Source organism: Oxyura jamaicensis, chromosome 2, assembly GCF_011077185.1.
Source record: "Oxyura jamaicensis isolate SHBP4307 breed ruddy duck chromosome 2, BPBGC_Ojam_1.0, whole genome shotgun sequence".
Classification (NCBI taxonomy): Eukaryota; Metazoa; Chordata; class Aves; order Anseriformes; family Anatidae; genus Oxyura; species Oxyura jamaicensis.
This window is the reverse complement of record NC_048894.1, coordinates 25,222,469-25,238,293: the sequence shown is the minus strand read 5'-3', so window position 1 is coordinate 25,238,293 and position 15,825 is coordinate 25,222,469. Positions and strand designations below refer to the sequence as shown.

At 40.6% G+C, this 15,825-nt stretch overlaps 1 protein-coding gene across 5 annotated transcripts in view; it reads left to right on the top strand.

The window, feature by feature from the left end:
* The first annotated feature begins 13,231 nt into the window (after positions 1–13,231).
* Positions 13,232–15,825, top strand: part of CALCR (calcitonin receptor) — a 172,971-nt gene continuing 170,377 nt past the window's right edge. For 2 of the 5 annotated variants that reach the window (XM_035318721.1, XM_035318722.1), the window contains exon 1: positions 13,232–13,532. The gene's annotated coding sequence lies outside the window, so the exon portion shown is untranslated. The remainder of the gene's footprint in view (positions 13,533–15,825) is intronic. The other 3 variants (XM_035318720.1, XM_035318718.1, XM_035318719.1) reach the window with 2 other exon arrangements.

Here is a 15,825-nt window from a genome sequence, read left to right as displayed (position 1 = left end):
GAACTGGATTTTTCAAGCAATTTGGTTTTTAAAGCACTTGATGCATTCAACATCCAGCTACAGCCTGCTGTAATTGCAGACAGCACTGCAATTAATGCTCAGACTTTCTTCTATTCAGATCTCAGATGTTTCATGAAAACATGGAACAGACCATTAGTAGCCAACATGCAAAACACTGTTTAAGTAGATTGCTAAGCATTACCCAGAAATTCCCTGAGAGCAGCAAGGAGAATATATCATTCTCCAGAGGCAGCAAAGATATCTTTAGTAACACTTTAAGTGTTGCAGAAATTTGGTGGTGTGGAGTGAAAGAAATTGGTCTTATAAATAGAAAATAGATGTTCTCCAAAAGTTGACAATAAATGAGGTAAAGCTCTTTTTAGGGAATAGGAAACAAGAAAACAACAACAACAACAACAACAACAAACAGAGATAAATAGTTTTAAGAAGTAAATTTATTTGTAAAAAGCACATCCAGTAGTCTAAAGTTCAAGTTTATAAACATTTCTAAACTCTGAAATGTCTATAATTGTTATTTACAAAAATGTTATAATGTTTGACTCCATTTTGCAATATTAATACTCTACACATTATGTTCCATTGGAGAGTCAGTAATGATGAGGAGCAGTGAGAAACACTCACACTTATTCTGAGCCCACCACAACACCCTTGGAGAGCAAGGGAGTCCCCAGAAGTGACTGTGCAGGCTGAGCATGGGCAGCCTTTTGGACCAAGGCAGGCAGGGAAAAGAAAGACCGTAAGCAGGAGGCCTGCAGCAGGTCTGCATGAAGACGCCACAGTGGCAAAAAGAATGAGATTTCCTCTGGGCTCAGAAAGGACTGGGTACAGTTGGTTGAGCTAGGAAGAAGGGCTGGAATAAAAGACCCACTTGAGGACACAACTGGCAGTGAGAAGAGTTATTTTCAACCTTTCTATTTAATCTGTCTCACCCAGCACACCAGTATTTGCTCTACTTGAAGAGGAAATATTTCCTGCTTATTCTGCTCAAGTCTTGTGACCCAAAAAACATGGCTGTAGGGATTGGAAGTCTGTTGGGGTCAATTGGGCATCTGTAACTCAGGAAGGACAGTTTTATCCCAAGGTGCTGGAGGATTCATGTTTTGCCATGCTTTGAAACATGTGAGTCTCAGATAAAGGTGAAAGCCATCTCTTTTTTTTTTTTTTCTTTTTTTTTCTTTTTTTTTTCTTTTTTTTTTTTTTTTTAATCAAGACACTAACTCAGAAACAACATTAACTGGAGCTTTACAGAACTGCTGGGTAGGAAAATAACTAAGCAACATGGGAGGCAGACTGTCTGATCTCAATTTCAGCATCATTCTAGCCTTCAGTATTAGAAGACGAAGGGTGAGGAAGTGGTACAAAAAGGGAGAGCAGAGAAAGGTTACATGTATGTTCAGTTCAGTTAACAAGTAGGCAGTAAAAAAAAAGTAGAATAAACTTGCTTGAAATTATATCTTTAATGAATTTGTTGATAACTTTTTGAAATTCTCACTGTAGCAGGAGAAGGCAGATTCCTTCCAACCCTCCATGGAGGTTTACAATTTATTTGAATTTGAATTATTATTATTTTTTTCAGGACAAGTATCTCTCTGACATCTGTGGAGAGTACTTACTAACTTTCAACTCCTGTCTCCAGATCTGAAAGACAGCAAAGAGTGAAACAGTCATGATAGCTGAACACTACCAAGTCAAAGTGATCTTCCCAGCTTCAAAGTTTTAACTAAAACTCTTCCTTAAATCCCCACAAAACTCAACCTAAGCCACAGCTGAATAGTTATTCATTTAGCAAGGAAAGTTTTAACACAAGTAATCAAGTAATTAAGGAATAGAAAAGGAGTTGGGATCTGAAAACATGGCCTGAATACAGAGTGAGCTATTAGCTCTATCTGTAAAAACTTTTTTGATGCAATTAATATGAAAAAAAAAAAAAATACACTCCTACTTGTGAGAGAACTACTCCAATAAGCAACCAGACAAACTGGCTTCTAAAAATTGATCAGGTAGCTTGGTCTGCATGAAGAACATGCTAAAATGAGGAGTATTGTTCAGAATTTGACCCTGCTGCTCAGGAGGGAATTTAGAATTATAACATCTGCCATCAAAGCAGAGAAAGGGAGTAAGAAAGTGAGGCTGAACAGAAGGGAAAAATGCTAGAAAGAAACAAAGAATAACAATACATAGCTAGAGAGTTTCCTACCATGAAGAGAAAAGGAAAGAAAAAAGAAAAAAGAAAAAAAAAAGAGAAAAAGAAAAAAAAGAAAAAAGAAAAAAGAGAGGAAGAAGAAACTGCACAAAATCAAACAAATAAACAAAAGCCAACACCAAAGAGGTTCTTAATTCTGAAGCTGTTCTAACTTACACAGGTTTTATACCTGTCTAGCTGGTAGTAATTTGCACACAAGCACTGAGAATATATGAAGTGCCCTGTCACTGGAGCCGACAGTAGCAGAAGGGCGGCTAAGGCAAAAATTTACCATGCAGTCACTCCTCCAAGCTAGTGTCTTAGTGAGTTTCAGTGTGTGCAGAGAATGCTTTTGTGCCAGGTGACTTACACGTCTTTGGAAATGGAGAGAACAATCTTGCTTTTTACATGGTCTAAATGAGTCTCAGAGGAAATCATTGTGTCTACAGTAAGAAGTGAATATTCAGCAAAACAGCTACTTCAGATGAACTGCCCTGCATGACAAGCCCAAACAGCTGACTTCCCGGCATCATCTCATATCATCACGTCTCTTAGAAATAATGAGAAAAAGTGTTTTGATTCCATCCCAAACTTATGAAACAACAAAATGTTGACTGATGAATTGGTTTTGTTCCCAGTGAAGTATTAGACTGGGCATGGGCTTCAGGGGAACTGGGAGAGGAGACTGGCTGTATGGCCTTACTCTGAGATCTAGTAGTAAGTTACAAGGGCTGTCACTGACGCAAACCCTGGTTCTATTATTTTAAGACAAAAAGAAATATCATTTAATTAAACAAAATGAATTTTCATCCTGCATTACTTCTAAATCAAGACTCAAAAATGCTCATTCATTTTGGAATATACATTTCTAAAGCAACATTGTCATGGAAATTATGTAATGGAAATGTTTGAATAATGTAAAAGGTGTCTGGCTGAGGCACTGGGAACAGTATTTGTGTTGTTGGTCCAGCCCCAACTGCCCCCCAAAAGCTACACCTGAATTATTTGACATGTTTCAAAAACTCAGAAAGAAAATATGTTCTAGTGGATTTTCTACTAGGCAGCAATACCTACAAAATGACTAAATTCCATCAACCTGGATTTTGGGAGAGTGTGAAGGGAATATGATTTCTCTTCTCCCCAGTCTTCCTTCTCAACATATTATTTTGTCCAGTTCTGCATCTACACTTTGTATTCCTCACAAACTGTGAATCTGGCAACTTCAGTGTTTGTCTGCTAGGACCCTTCTTTCAGAAACACGATACCTAGTAAAGCACATGCACACAATTAGTTTGATGCCTAACCAACAAGCTGGTAAGATATGCCCAGTTTTGTATCAAAATCTTCAACCAATTTTATTTGCCACCCCGTTGCTAGAAATAGCAAAATCAGTACTCAAAAGTATAGCAAATTTCTGTTCTGCAGTTCTGTACTTCTCAGTTCTTTCCTCTATACAGAAGTGAAGGTTCTGCAGAAGTTATGCTCTTATCCTATTCTCAGTAGGGCACCCAAATGTATTTTTAGGCAACTAAATAAGTGTCGTGTTTTTCAAAGGTTATCTAGCACTGATCCACAAAGGTTTCACTGTCATCTTCCACTAAGTCATCCCAGCTGGACATTTTTCACTTTGCTCCATTAGACTGATGGCTATATCCTGCTGGGGCACTTTCACCCTCTTTAAAATGGCTGGTGAATCAAAAGATAATCTCCTGCACTGAATGTTGTGAACACAGTAAAAAAAAAAAAAAAAAATCCTTTCCAACAGAACATGGATGTGGTTGCACTATACAAACCTCCAATATTTGTGTTGTATATCATTTGAACTAAACACATTCTTGTGGTAAGAAAATTCATCTTGATACAATGACATTCCTCTGGGCACAAAGATCTCTAACAGTTTCATAATAACTACTGAAAAACAAAAGGTAAATTGAACAAATTGGGTAGCCCCCTCTCCTGTAGTTGCCTCTCTTAACCGTTTCCTTATTCTAAAGCTCACCCTCCAAGGAGATTAAAACCTGAGGCAAAAGCAGCTAAAAGAGCAGAGTCCATCACCTCACGGGAAGTAGCTTCCTTTAATCAGTGAGCAGCTGAAAGCATATCTCAGGAATGACTTAGGGATAGTACTGTAAAGTAGAAAGAACTTAAAACAGAAAATTCAGCCCACTGAAAGTCATGCACATACTGTTACTAAATGATGTACAAGGTACTGCTGATGTGTGACTTTAGTTATTTTGGGAAGAGGGGAATTATATTCTATCTGACTTTCTTTGGAAAGGATTAGAAGCACCTTTGCATTCATTTGCTAGATTTTTTAACAAGAATTGGGTCATCTGAAACACATTTCATACCACACACCATCTGATACACTTGCAGAACTCTGTAAATAGCAACACTGTTGGAAAGAATGAAGATCACAGATGCTTCAGTTTTCATTTTAATTTAATAAATATGGAAATAATATTAGTGTTAAACACTTTATTTGGCTATTAAAGGTTCCTGTGAATCAGTTTCAGTTCAGCTTTTGAAGACCAGATCTTGAAGAGACATGCAGCTAGCCAAATTCCTTGCCTCAACAAGATTTGTTAATGATCACCCGATGCTGAAATCTGGAGGAGTAAATTACTGGGAAAATAATCTCTGAGCCTGTGGTCAGATATAAGCAAATCAAATTAAGTGAGGTTACATTCAGATAGAGGATATCAACCTGCAAAAATGATCAGGATTTGTATTGGATTGATACACTTTCAAACAAGCCATGTCTTATCCCAGATGCTGTCCTTGGAATTCACCCTTGTTAGAAAGAGTGTATGAAAACTGTAACTATTGAATTTGTACTCTGTCCTCAAACTAGGACGGGAAATTTTAGGCACCTCTCTCACACATTTTCTCCTGTGTTTTGCAGCCTTCTTTGAATATGCAGCCATCACTGATTACATTTATTTTGTATTCACAGTTCAGCTGGTAAGATTTAACTGAACAACAAATAGCAAATTATGGATCAATAATATTGCTCCAAAGAACAAAGATGCAGTGTTCTACATGTGTGTGCCTGAGTGGTGCAGAGAGAGGTGAGAGTCCTTGGTACACTCACTATCTGAATTTGAATGATTTTCACACTCCTTTATAAAACTGCAAGTTAAGTGATAGAAATCAAGCTATGATTAATTTGAAAAGATGAACCTTGCTAGACCCCGATGAGGTGAAGCACAACTCAGAACATAACAGTACTAAAAATGAGGCCATATTTTTATTTTTAGTACATAGCTGCAAAAAAGTAACAGTTTAAAACAGATTTCAGTTTTTAAAGTGTATTAAAAACACATCCCACAGGAAGTTATGGCAGAAGATTTATTTTCCAATTGCAATTTATTGGCCGAGACATCTGTTATTTATGTAAAAATTTCAGTTTTTTCACTTACTGGTCTCTGAGGAAAAAAAAAAAAAAAAAAATCATCATCATCATTTTGCCAATTTCTTCTAGAGCCAAGGTCCAGAACTCAAACAGAGAAGAAATTATGGGCCAAGATTGAAATGCATTGGCAAACCTCTGAATGAAAACTTCCAATACGCTTGCTTCTTGGTATACAGCAATAGCTAAAATGATTGTTTTGGACCTACAAGGGTGACAACTCCTGCATCTTCTCCCTTTTCAACTTCCTGTATCTCCACCCTCTCCAACTCTTTTTTTTTTTTTTTTTTTTTTTTTCCTTTGTAATAATAATGTGTTCAAAAACATAACATAAAGGATTACCTTAGACATGACTAACTGCAAGGACTTTAGGATGATAAGAGGAACTAAGGAGAGGGCTGTGGCTTAAAGCCATAGAATATATTGAGAATGGGAATAGAAAAAGTGCCAGAGAAAATGAGTTTTCCTCTGGGAGATCTTGTTGCATTTTCATGTCTAGAGACAGACACCTCTGTGTGATGCATCTCACCTAATTGGCTGAAGAAGGACCAACCTTACAGTGCTTTTTCAGAAATACAGGGCTGATGTAGGAGCTCTGTATGTGACTTCACTTATGCATCAGGAGAAAGGGAGATGCAATTAATGCAGACCTCAGAGGCACAGCCAGGACTGCCATACAAAGTGAATCATTAGGTTCAGATGTCGGTGAGCAAGAATTTTATGCTCAGCCATTTCCCTCAAAACTTGGGTTCTGTGATTTGTGTCTCACTCTGAGCATCTGGCCCTTAGTGGCTCTGTGTAGTTTCTGTTAACAGTTTGTCTGTGGACAACTCTTACTGGAAAGCTGGTGCCAAAGATGGTGCATCTGTAACATAGCTGGAATAAGTGTGTACCTGGTGTGTGTGTGTTTGTATGAAGAGAGATGAGAAGAGAATAGAACTGAAAATGAGAAGGTGAAAGTGTAAGTTATGTGAACCAATGTGGTAAGCACATACCTTGTCTCTAGTGCTTTCCTATTACTTCCCTTTTTCAGGCTAGTATTAGTCCACAACATATGCCTTATTTACCTGGTCATCAGAACCTAAATTTAAGTCAGTTGAGATGCCTTTATGTTTATTGCCTTTATGTGCTTTGTATTTACAGATCTGCTCAGAGTTAGGTTCCACATTCCTTACAGAAAGGTTAAGTATAAATGTAATTACTGGTCTTCTCGTGCTAATTAAATTCTCAATATTAATATTGGTTATAATTTTGATATTGGATGAAATGCAGAAATGTAATCCTTATTTCACAGATTACTTGCAGACTGAAGAGTCAAGAAGAAGCAAAGTCTATGAGGCAATACAGAGGTATCTGCTCATAACCATCTGAACATTTGGCTCTTCAGCTCAGCTGCGCTGTCTCTCAGTGTTGTATAAATATGTTTTTTAGAACAGAAATAAAGAGCAGAAGCATGGAAAATATTTGGATTTCCATTGTAAAAAGAAAAGCAAACCAAATCTAGAACCAATGCTTTAAAAATGGCTGCATCCAATCAGTCAGTTGATTAGAGCTAAGTTCACAAACTCAGTAGCCCAGATGTAAACTGTCCATCTATGAATGGTACAGTCAGCTCCTATGTAATTTCCTTATGTTCGAACAGCCCTGAATTGTAAAGCCATCTGTAAGTGATGTAAATTTGTTCCTACTTCTCATATTAAAATGCACAGCCAGGGAAACAAATTAACAATTTGAAATGAATTATGCCAATTTAATCTTTATTTAAAAGTTCTGGAAACAAAACAAAACAACAACAACAACAACAAAAGAGTATTTCAGTGATATGATCAATAGCATCTGTAACTGACTGAAACATAAAATAGGTAAAATTTTTGTCTGAAGTTAAGAAAAAATCCAGAAGACTTCTTTTGTAATGTGTCTTTGACATTGAATCATAAACCATAAAGGTAGGTGAAACATCTTCCTGTACTACACAGTATTAGGAGAAACCACGTGTAGGGCATCTGCCTTCACATCGCTCAAGTATATACATGCAAATATAGCCCTAAAACTCTGGTGGGTATTTTAGTTGGGCAAAGACAGTGGTGTTACCCCTAAGGACTATGGTTAATGCCTCCATCTTGCAACTGTCTCTGTGTATGAGTAATGCTATGTCAGCCACTCCTCCCACCACTGCAAGAGAACTTTCTTGCAGCACACGAGGAGATGCAGTTGTCTGGAGGGGCAGGACTTCACTTTAGACATGTCAAACTGAGTGACAAACTAATGACGATAATGCGAATGATTAAGACTACACTTACTGTCAAGAGCTTGGGTTTAGTCAGGTATGTGCCCATTACAGTTATATTTTCCAGGTGATGTGATCTTTTAAAATAACATGCTGGTCAGACTTAACAGATAATAATAAAATTTTCTGTCTAATAATAACAGCAGACAGGAAAATAAAGATTTGAGGTAAAATTCACCTGTATTCATAGTACCAATATGAGCTTAAGCACTGCTTTAGTTTTACTTAAAACATAAGTAAGTAAAGCCAAATATGTGACTTTTTTTTCTGTATAAAAGTACATAGATGAGTCTTGAGTATTAATAGATAAATCCTGACATTCTCTGTAAAGCCAAATAATGAGGTTTTTCATATTAAAAACACATTAGTGAATCAACTAATGTAAAGGTTATGTTGATGAGACCTTGCAAATATGCTTGATTTATGAAATATGCCTGCCAGTGTTTTGCAGAAATATGGCAGGGCTCTTGAAACAGTTTCCAGAGAAGGTTTGTATAATCTTTAATATTTAATGATTTATATACTGTACATACACAAAGGAAGATATTTCTAGCAGCTGTTGGTGCACTTTATTCTCCTGAAAAGCTCTTCTTTTTGATGTCTGGCTGAGATTCTCCCCAGGTTCATGTACACCTAGTCACTGGCTTAGGGAGGCCCAGAGCAGCAGCTTCTGAGCGAAGCTGAACACCTGCTGAGTCCGAGGGAATCGGATGCTAAGGCTTTGGAAACCTTCCCTTTGCCTAGATTTTCATCCTCCTGTTTGCTTTCCCTTTCCTTCCCCTGTACAGAGCAAGCAAAGCACACTGTGTTGCAGCCACCATTTATAATTACTAAGTACTCTGCTAATGAAAGCACATACTTCTATCACTTAAATTAAAAGTCTCCTCTATATAGAACACTGAATACAGTATAAATCATCGTAACCAAAATTTCTACATGAGGAAGTCTACTCATTTTTTTCCTTGTTGAAATGTGAGTACAACTAATGTTCCTGCATTTTTTATTCTTTTTTTTTTTTTAATTCTGTTTCCTAATTATTGATTGAAGAGATTTTATATAAATATATGTATATATATATATCTTCCTCTGTTAGAGGCACATGGCCCTTTTTGTCCTCATTCCAAAATATTTTGGAGATCCTCTAAGAATGTCCTGAGATATGAACTGAATAATCAATACTTGGATAAATTAAGTAACAAATATTCAAAATAGGAATTTAAACAAGGAGGTGAGTGCAATTACCCATTTTATTGTATAGTAGGAAACTAATTGAAATAAACCTATTGTGATAGAGGAAAATTGAGATGTTTGATGTTGGATAAACATGTACATCTTGCTTTTCAGATTTTTAAAAATAAAGCTAACAAAGTTGTCTTCAAACAAACAAACAAAACAATAACACCTCCTGGATGACTTGTTGGCTTCTGGGATTAGCAATAAAAATTACAGAAAATTCCCATCACTGAGTTGTCTGTGACCCAGATAAGGGTCCTGACATTTCACCAAGTTGTTTCCCAAATATACCATTTCTTCTCTCAGAATATTTCTAAAAATCATTCTTTTCTGTGTCCAAACCATTGGAGGAATTGTCCAGATGTGTTCTTGTTCATTTCACGCATCTCTTCTGGTCTTTTTAACGTGAATTAATTCTATCACATTTCCAACAAATAACTAACTAACTAACTAACTAAATAAATAAATAAAACAATTCCTGCATTCCTGAAGCCTTCTTTCTCCATAATTATTAATTTATTTGGGAGAATTAGAGCTTCACATTGGAGGAGAAACTAGAAATAAGTGTCTACACAGTAGCATAATCAGAATTAATGCTTACACAGGCATGGTGGTTCTTATGTTTCATGAGAATACACTTGGGTTAAAATGACAGTGTCAGGCATTCTGTTATAAGTATTGTGGGAAGTTGCTTCACCTACTACAGAATTTCAAATGCAGAAAAGTGATGATTGCTTCTGTCTCTATATTTGCTGAGAAAAGGAAAATAGGGGGAAATGTATTTTTAAGATGTCTTGCGTTATGTGGCAGCACATTTCATGCCATTCTCTCTCTGTAGAACTGAGACTCAAAGTGGTGCAGTGCATCCAAGCCTGATTCCTGTTCAGCTGGAACCTTTCTGTTCTTCTCCTCTGGTTTTACACACCCACATTTGCCAATTGTACCTTCCTGTAATAACTTTCCTAATTTAGATTTGCCTTTTATGGCACGGCACCCCTAATAATGTTTCCCTAATAATCCTAGTCTAAATCATTCCTATGCCTTCCAGCCACTTGAGCATTTCTATACTTCTCTTGATACCACCTTTCATGTTTGGAGCAGACCTCTTCAACTGGCAGGAGCTCCAGAAAGCTGTTTATTTGTCATTCTTCAAATCCCTAATTCCAAATCGACCTCTATTTTTTTTTTATTTTTTTTTTTCCTGAAAATTAGAAAGCATCTGGTCAGGGTTGCACGGCCTGAATGGCAGCTATACTGACTCCATGAATTTCATGCTTGCAGAGCTGACATTTATAGGCAGGCAGGGTTAGGAAGCCTGCACTGCTGCTGATAGTGCTGTAACTATTCGCAGAGTTTTCAATCAAGTCATTTCTAGGAGTGCAGAGTCATAATTACATGGTCATATGCAGAAAACTTAGTATTCTCAAGAAGGCTTAATGGGCTGATCTAACTTGTGCTGAAGCTAATAGCAAATTCCTATTCTCTTCTTCCCAAACTGGATTAGGCCAAATTTACTACCACTTTTGTTTAAACGTAGTCTTTCACTCCTTCCATTTTCTCATCCAAATTAAGTGTGTAGTGCTTACTGAAATGCATTGTTTATTATCTACTTATCAAAGGGTACAGCACACCTACATGGTCATCTAGAGACAGCTCAGTGCTCACTTTTCCTATGCTTCAAACAAACCAGGTGTGAAGATACTGTGCTCCAGGCAGTCCCTATGGGATTTGCCATACCACTTAGGAAAGATACACAAACCGTGAGGGGAAAATGTTCATCTCCAAATAGTTTGCAATGCAGGCAACCACAAAAGCTTGTGGGAATGTATCTGTACAACTTGTGAAAAGTTTATAGGTCCTGCTGGGAACTTGGATTTTCATTTCAAATTCTGCACCTGAGAAAAAAAATTAGGATGTTGCATGTTTCACAAGGGGCATCCTTACTTATCGTACAATTAATGGTAGACAAGATATATTTAAAAAGATGCTGTAAAAATACATAATAATATTCACCTCTCTGAGCTGAAACACAGAAATGTGCAACTTCCCAGACTACCTGGAAAAAAATATTTTTGATAACAGAATGAAATTACTAAAACCAAGTTTTGACTTTCTTAACTTTTCCTGTATGAAGAAACACCATAATCTCACATCAAACAGTGGCTCAGCCACCTCTTTTGTACCAAAGTCAGTGTTGTAATGACTCCTGAGCACAAACAGAAATAAAACCATCAAGGTACCATTAATAGTAATTTTCCAGTGGTTATTTATGGGCCTGATCAGCACTGCACATGCATGCCAAATAGTAACTATTCATGCCTGCAGTCCCATGGGCACAATGGAATTGCTTAGAGCAGAACAAGAAGTGTTGTTTCTGTGTGCAAGGTAATGGTTAACAAAATGGGAGTTTGTCTAAAAAAAAACCCAACCCTAAAACAAAAAAAAAAAACCCAACACCTTAGAGAAGCTATTTCCAGATTATGGGATGACAGTTTTATACTTCAGCAGATGAACACTGCTCAGTAAGAAAACAGAGCAACATAAAATCTGTTTTGAAATAAGTATAAAAACAGTCGCTGAGAATGTGATGTTTCCAATCATAGAACAAACGTTATTAGCCAGACAACACATAAAAAAAGAAACAGAGGGACTATGGCAGAAACCGCTGGAAAAGAGCCCATCACCTGCCTTCATGTTCAGCTGCTTTCCGTATCTTTTAAAGCAATCTGCACCTAATTGGTGACACACCCTCTCAGCCTCCTCTAAAAACTCGGGAAAACATTCCAAGCTATCATATATACATATATAAAAGCTACTTTTCCTCATTGAATTTGTCATTAGCGAAAGGAAGCAGGATTCTCCTACTCTGGCTGATGGTTTTTCTTCTCAGCTCTTCCACCTCCTGCCCTGGAACCGACCCGTCTGAGCTCACCTAAGGGCACCTGAGGTGTGAGAGGGACGTGGCCACTGCTGGCCCACAGCGGTGCTGTCTGGGGAATCTAGACCTGATGGAGCTAATGAAAGTCTCCCCTAGCTTCACTGTTCCTGCCAGAGAAAGCTGTGAACACTGAGGTAATCATGGCATTACAAGAGCTCATAAAAGCAGTTCTCACTAATTCTCCTTGCTCTCTTCACAACAGAAAGGGTGAAACCCCCAGTGAAAGTTTAAACCCGAAAGCGATGATGATGTAGATCAGTATTCCTTGAGCATCCCATCTTTTATTAGTTTTCCCTGTCCCTCACCCGGGAACATACCCCGAGGAGGACAGATTTCTTTGACGGCAGCATCCAGAGCTACCCTTTAAAAGAGCTGCTGAGAGCACTTCAATCGGGGCTAACTTTCCATGCAGCAGAAAGCCAGGCGACGACGTAAGGGCCAATATCAACGTCCCCTTCAGTCGGTGTTAGAAGAAGAAAGCCTTCCAGCCTGGCGGTGGCACCTTCCCAGCCGGTTCGGTTTGCCTCCTGACTCCACCTGCCGGGAGGACGCCCTGCTACCTGCTGCCGGGGCTCGGCGGCGACCCCACAGCCCCCCTCGCCCTGCATCCCTGTGGCTCCGGGATGTTTAAACACCGGGGAGCTGGGGGCAGGTACAGCGGGGGACTCCTGCCCTGCTTTGCCCTCACACGATGCTCCAAGCGGGCTGGGGTGGGTTTGGTGGGTTTTTATTTTTGGCTCGCTTTCCTCTGGAGCAGCGTAGGGAGGCTGCGGGTGGCCGGGAAGGGGTCTCCCCCAGCCTCTCGTTTGGTTTAAAAGGCTTACATAACTTTTGGAGCTGAAACGGGCATTTTGCCGACTTTGCCGGCCGGTGAGTGCCGCGTCCCCCCGGCTCAGGGGACGAGAGGCGGACACCCCCCTCACCCCCACCACTCGCCCCCTCAGACCCCAGCCCTCAGCCTGAGGGGCGCGGAGCTCCCTCAGGGCAGGCACACAACGTTGGAAGGGGGCCGCAGGGCTCCGGGCCGCCCCCACCTCCCCCGCGGGGCCCGGCCTCGCCCGGCCGCCATCTCACGCCCCCCCTCTGCCTCTGCCCCGGCCTCGCCTCAGCGCCCCCGCCGGGGGGAGGCGGCGCGGGGGAGGCGCTGCCGCCGCCGCCGCCGGGCGCTCTCCGGCCGCCCCGCTCCGCTCCGCCGCCGAGCCCCGGGGAAGGGGTGGGAGCGGTGCGAGGGGGTGTGGGCACGGCGCGGGCGAGAGGAGGCAGATGCTTGCCGAGGGACGGCCCCTCCGGAGGGGCTCGGCCCTGGGCAGCGCCTCCCGGGCGGCGGCTGAAGCGCTGCGGGGTGTCGGGGAGCCGGACGGCGCCATGCGCCCCTCCGAGGAGTGAGGGACCGAGGCGACCGGAGAAGCGACCGAGGTGACCGGAGGAGAAGGACCGAGGTGACGGGAGCGCTGCCACCGTAAGTCCCGGCAACTTCACCGCGGGGAAGACCGATAGCAGGGCGGGAGAGGGGATGGGGGGCCGAGCCCGGGCGGCGTGCGGCGGGAGAAAGGAAAAATAAAAGGAAAAAAAAAAAAAAGAAAAAAAAAATAAAAGACTGGGTGTTGGAGAACGTCGGAGCGGTGGTTGCCGGCAGGGAGCGGCGCTGCTGGCGCTGGGGGCAGCGGAGCGGCCCCCGGGGGTCGGGGTCTGCCCCCGGTCTGCCGCCGGGGCTGTGGCTGTCACCGGGCGCCGCGGGTGTACCAACGGCGTTCGTCGGGCTGAGCGCTGCCGCTGGTGGCGGTGGATTGATGGATGAGGCTATTAGTTCGTGTCCAAGGACAATATAAACGCCTGCCAGGGTTGTCTTTAAATTGCTTGTATTGATTTCATTCTTGCGGGCTTTTTGACGAGGCGAAGGTGGTTGACAATTTGTGAAGGAAAGCGAAAAACTTCTGGTTTATTCTGGTTGTGGAGTGTTGTTTGTAACTGAAATGATGAACGGAAGAAAAAATCATTCATAAAAAGAGCAAATAGATGTGTATCCTCAGATCTCTTAAAGGCAGCGTTGTCGATATCTAGCAGATGCTTTCCTGCCACGCTTCTATGTACATTGGCTGCCACTTGAACTTACGGGTAATACAGTATTCCTCGCAGGACGGTGTGCTTCCCCTCTGTAACAGAGTTACGTAGCCTGACTGAAGGAGTTTAGAATGAATTGAGGAAGTCATCACATTGATACGCATTTTGTCATTCCGTAGGCACTGAATCAAATAAAGCTCTTCCTCCTGCTTCGCCCCCCCGGCTGCGGGTAGGATGGTGTTCAGGCACAGAACCCTCCTGTTGGCTGCCCCAGGGCTGTCCAGGGTGACATCCCCTGTTACCAGCAGCCTAAACTGCAGGTGGTGTTGAGCCAAAAGGGGAATCGAAGTTGCTGCTCAGAATCCTAAGCATGATTGTGAACTAGGCAAATTAACACTAGTATTTCCTTTGAAAAAATTCAGATGTTTGGCAGACTTTACAAGTCGGTAACCTTTGCTAAGTTACCTCTGTGGTGCTTACTATAGTTGTACAGTGGCTGACAAAAAATTCTGGAAGTGCTAAAACATAGTGTGTCAGTACCTACCTGAAAGTATTAAAGTGTGCTAACTTTGTAAATCTCAAGTAAACCGTGGCCCTGTTAAGACCAATGGCAAAATCCCAATTAAAAAGAGTGGGTTTCGCCATAGGTCTTGATTATCATTTATAGTGAGCGCCAGCCAACTTTGGTTAGAAATTCAAGTGGCAGTGTTTCGATAGTGATAGTATTTCTAGCTGTGTGTCAGTGCTTTAAAATCCTGAGTGATAGCCATACAGGTCTTAATACTTTTAAAAATAACTACATATAATAAACCGTTTTGTGTTTTCAAGAGGAACAGACACTTCACACTTGTCTTGTAGTCAGATTTTCATGAGCAGTTTCATCAGAAAAGATCATAAGCAAGCTAGATGGCAGTTTGCTTATATACCATATTTCAACAGAGGTATTCATGCAGTATATGTTGCTTATGGCAAAGACATTCACAAATAAACTACTAAATATTTGACTTACTACAGAAACATCAAACAATAAAGTTGTATGTTAGGGTTTTGTTCTTTACAGCTCATAAGCTTGAAGGGGAGATGAAGAAACAGAAGCATCTTTTCTAAAAAACTTATTGAAAGGTTTTTGTTACTGCATTATCCTGTAAGAAGCTAAACGGGCACTTGCTTATATGTAAGTCCTGACATATAATACTGGCATGACCAAAATAGCTGCCAATAATTTCCATTAATCTTGTATAAGCAAAAATGGAAGAAGAAAAAGCATATAATAATTTAGAGTTCCTGAAAACTCTATACAGAAGAAGGGCTGTTCTATAGTTATTTTAAAAATTATGCATACAGATACAGTTTTTGGAAAAAATGGGTAACTATTTGAGCTACACTTGCCTGAAAGTTGTTATAGCAAGTACCATGAGTTTCAGTTCTGCAAATGCCCACCAGTTCTGTAAGTTAGTAAGCTGGTAAGCTCATTTTTGTCTTATTTCTGATAATTGGTGTTCAGGTCCTAGCTGTTGCCACTGAAGTCAATGTTGAAGCTTGTGTTAGTGTTAACATAGGTCACACCTGGGCCTTCTGGGGTGATCCTGTTATGTGTCAAGTACTTTCAATTCTCATTGCTTGTGTCAGAGTGGCATCCAGGCAGGTTGCTGCCCAGAACTACAAGCACAGAGTAAAATTCACTCTTGAAA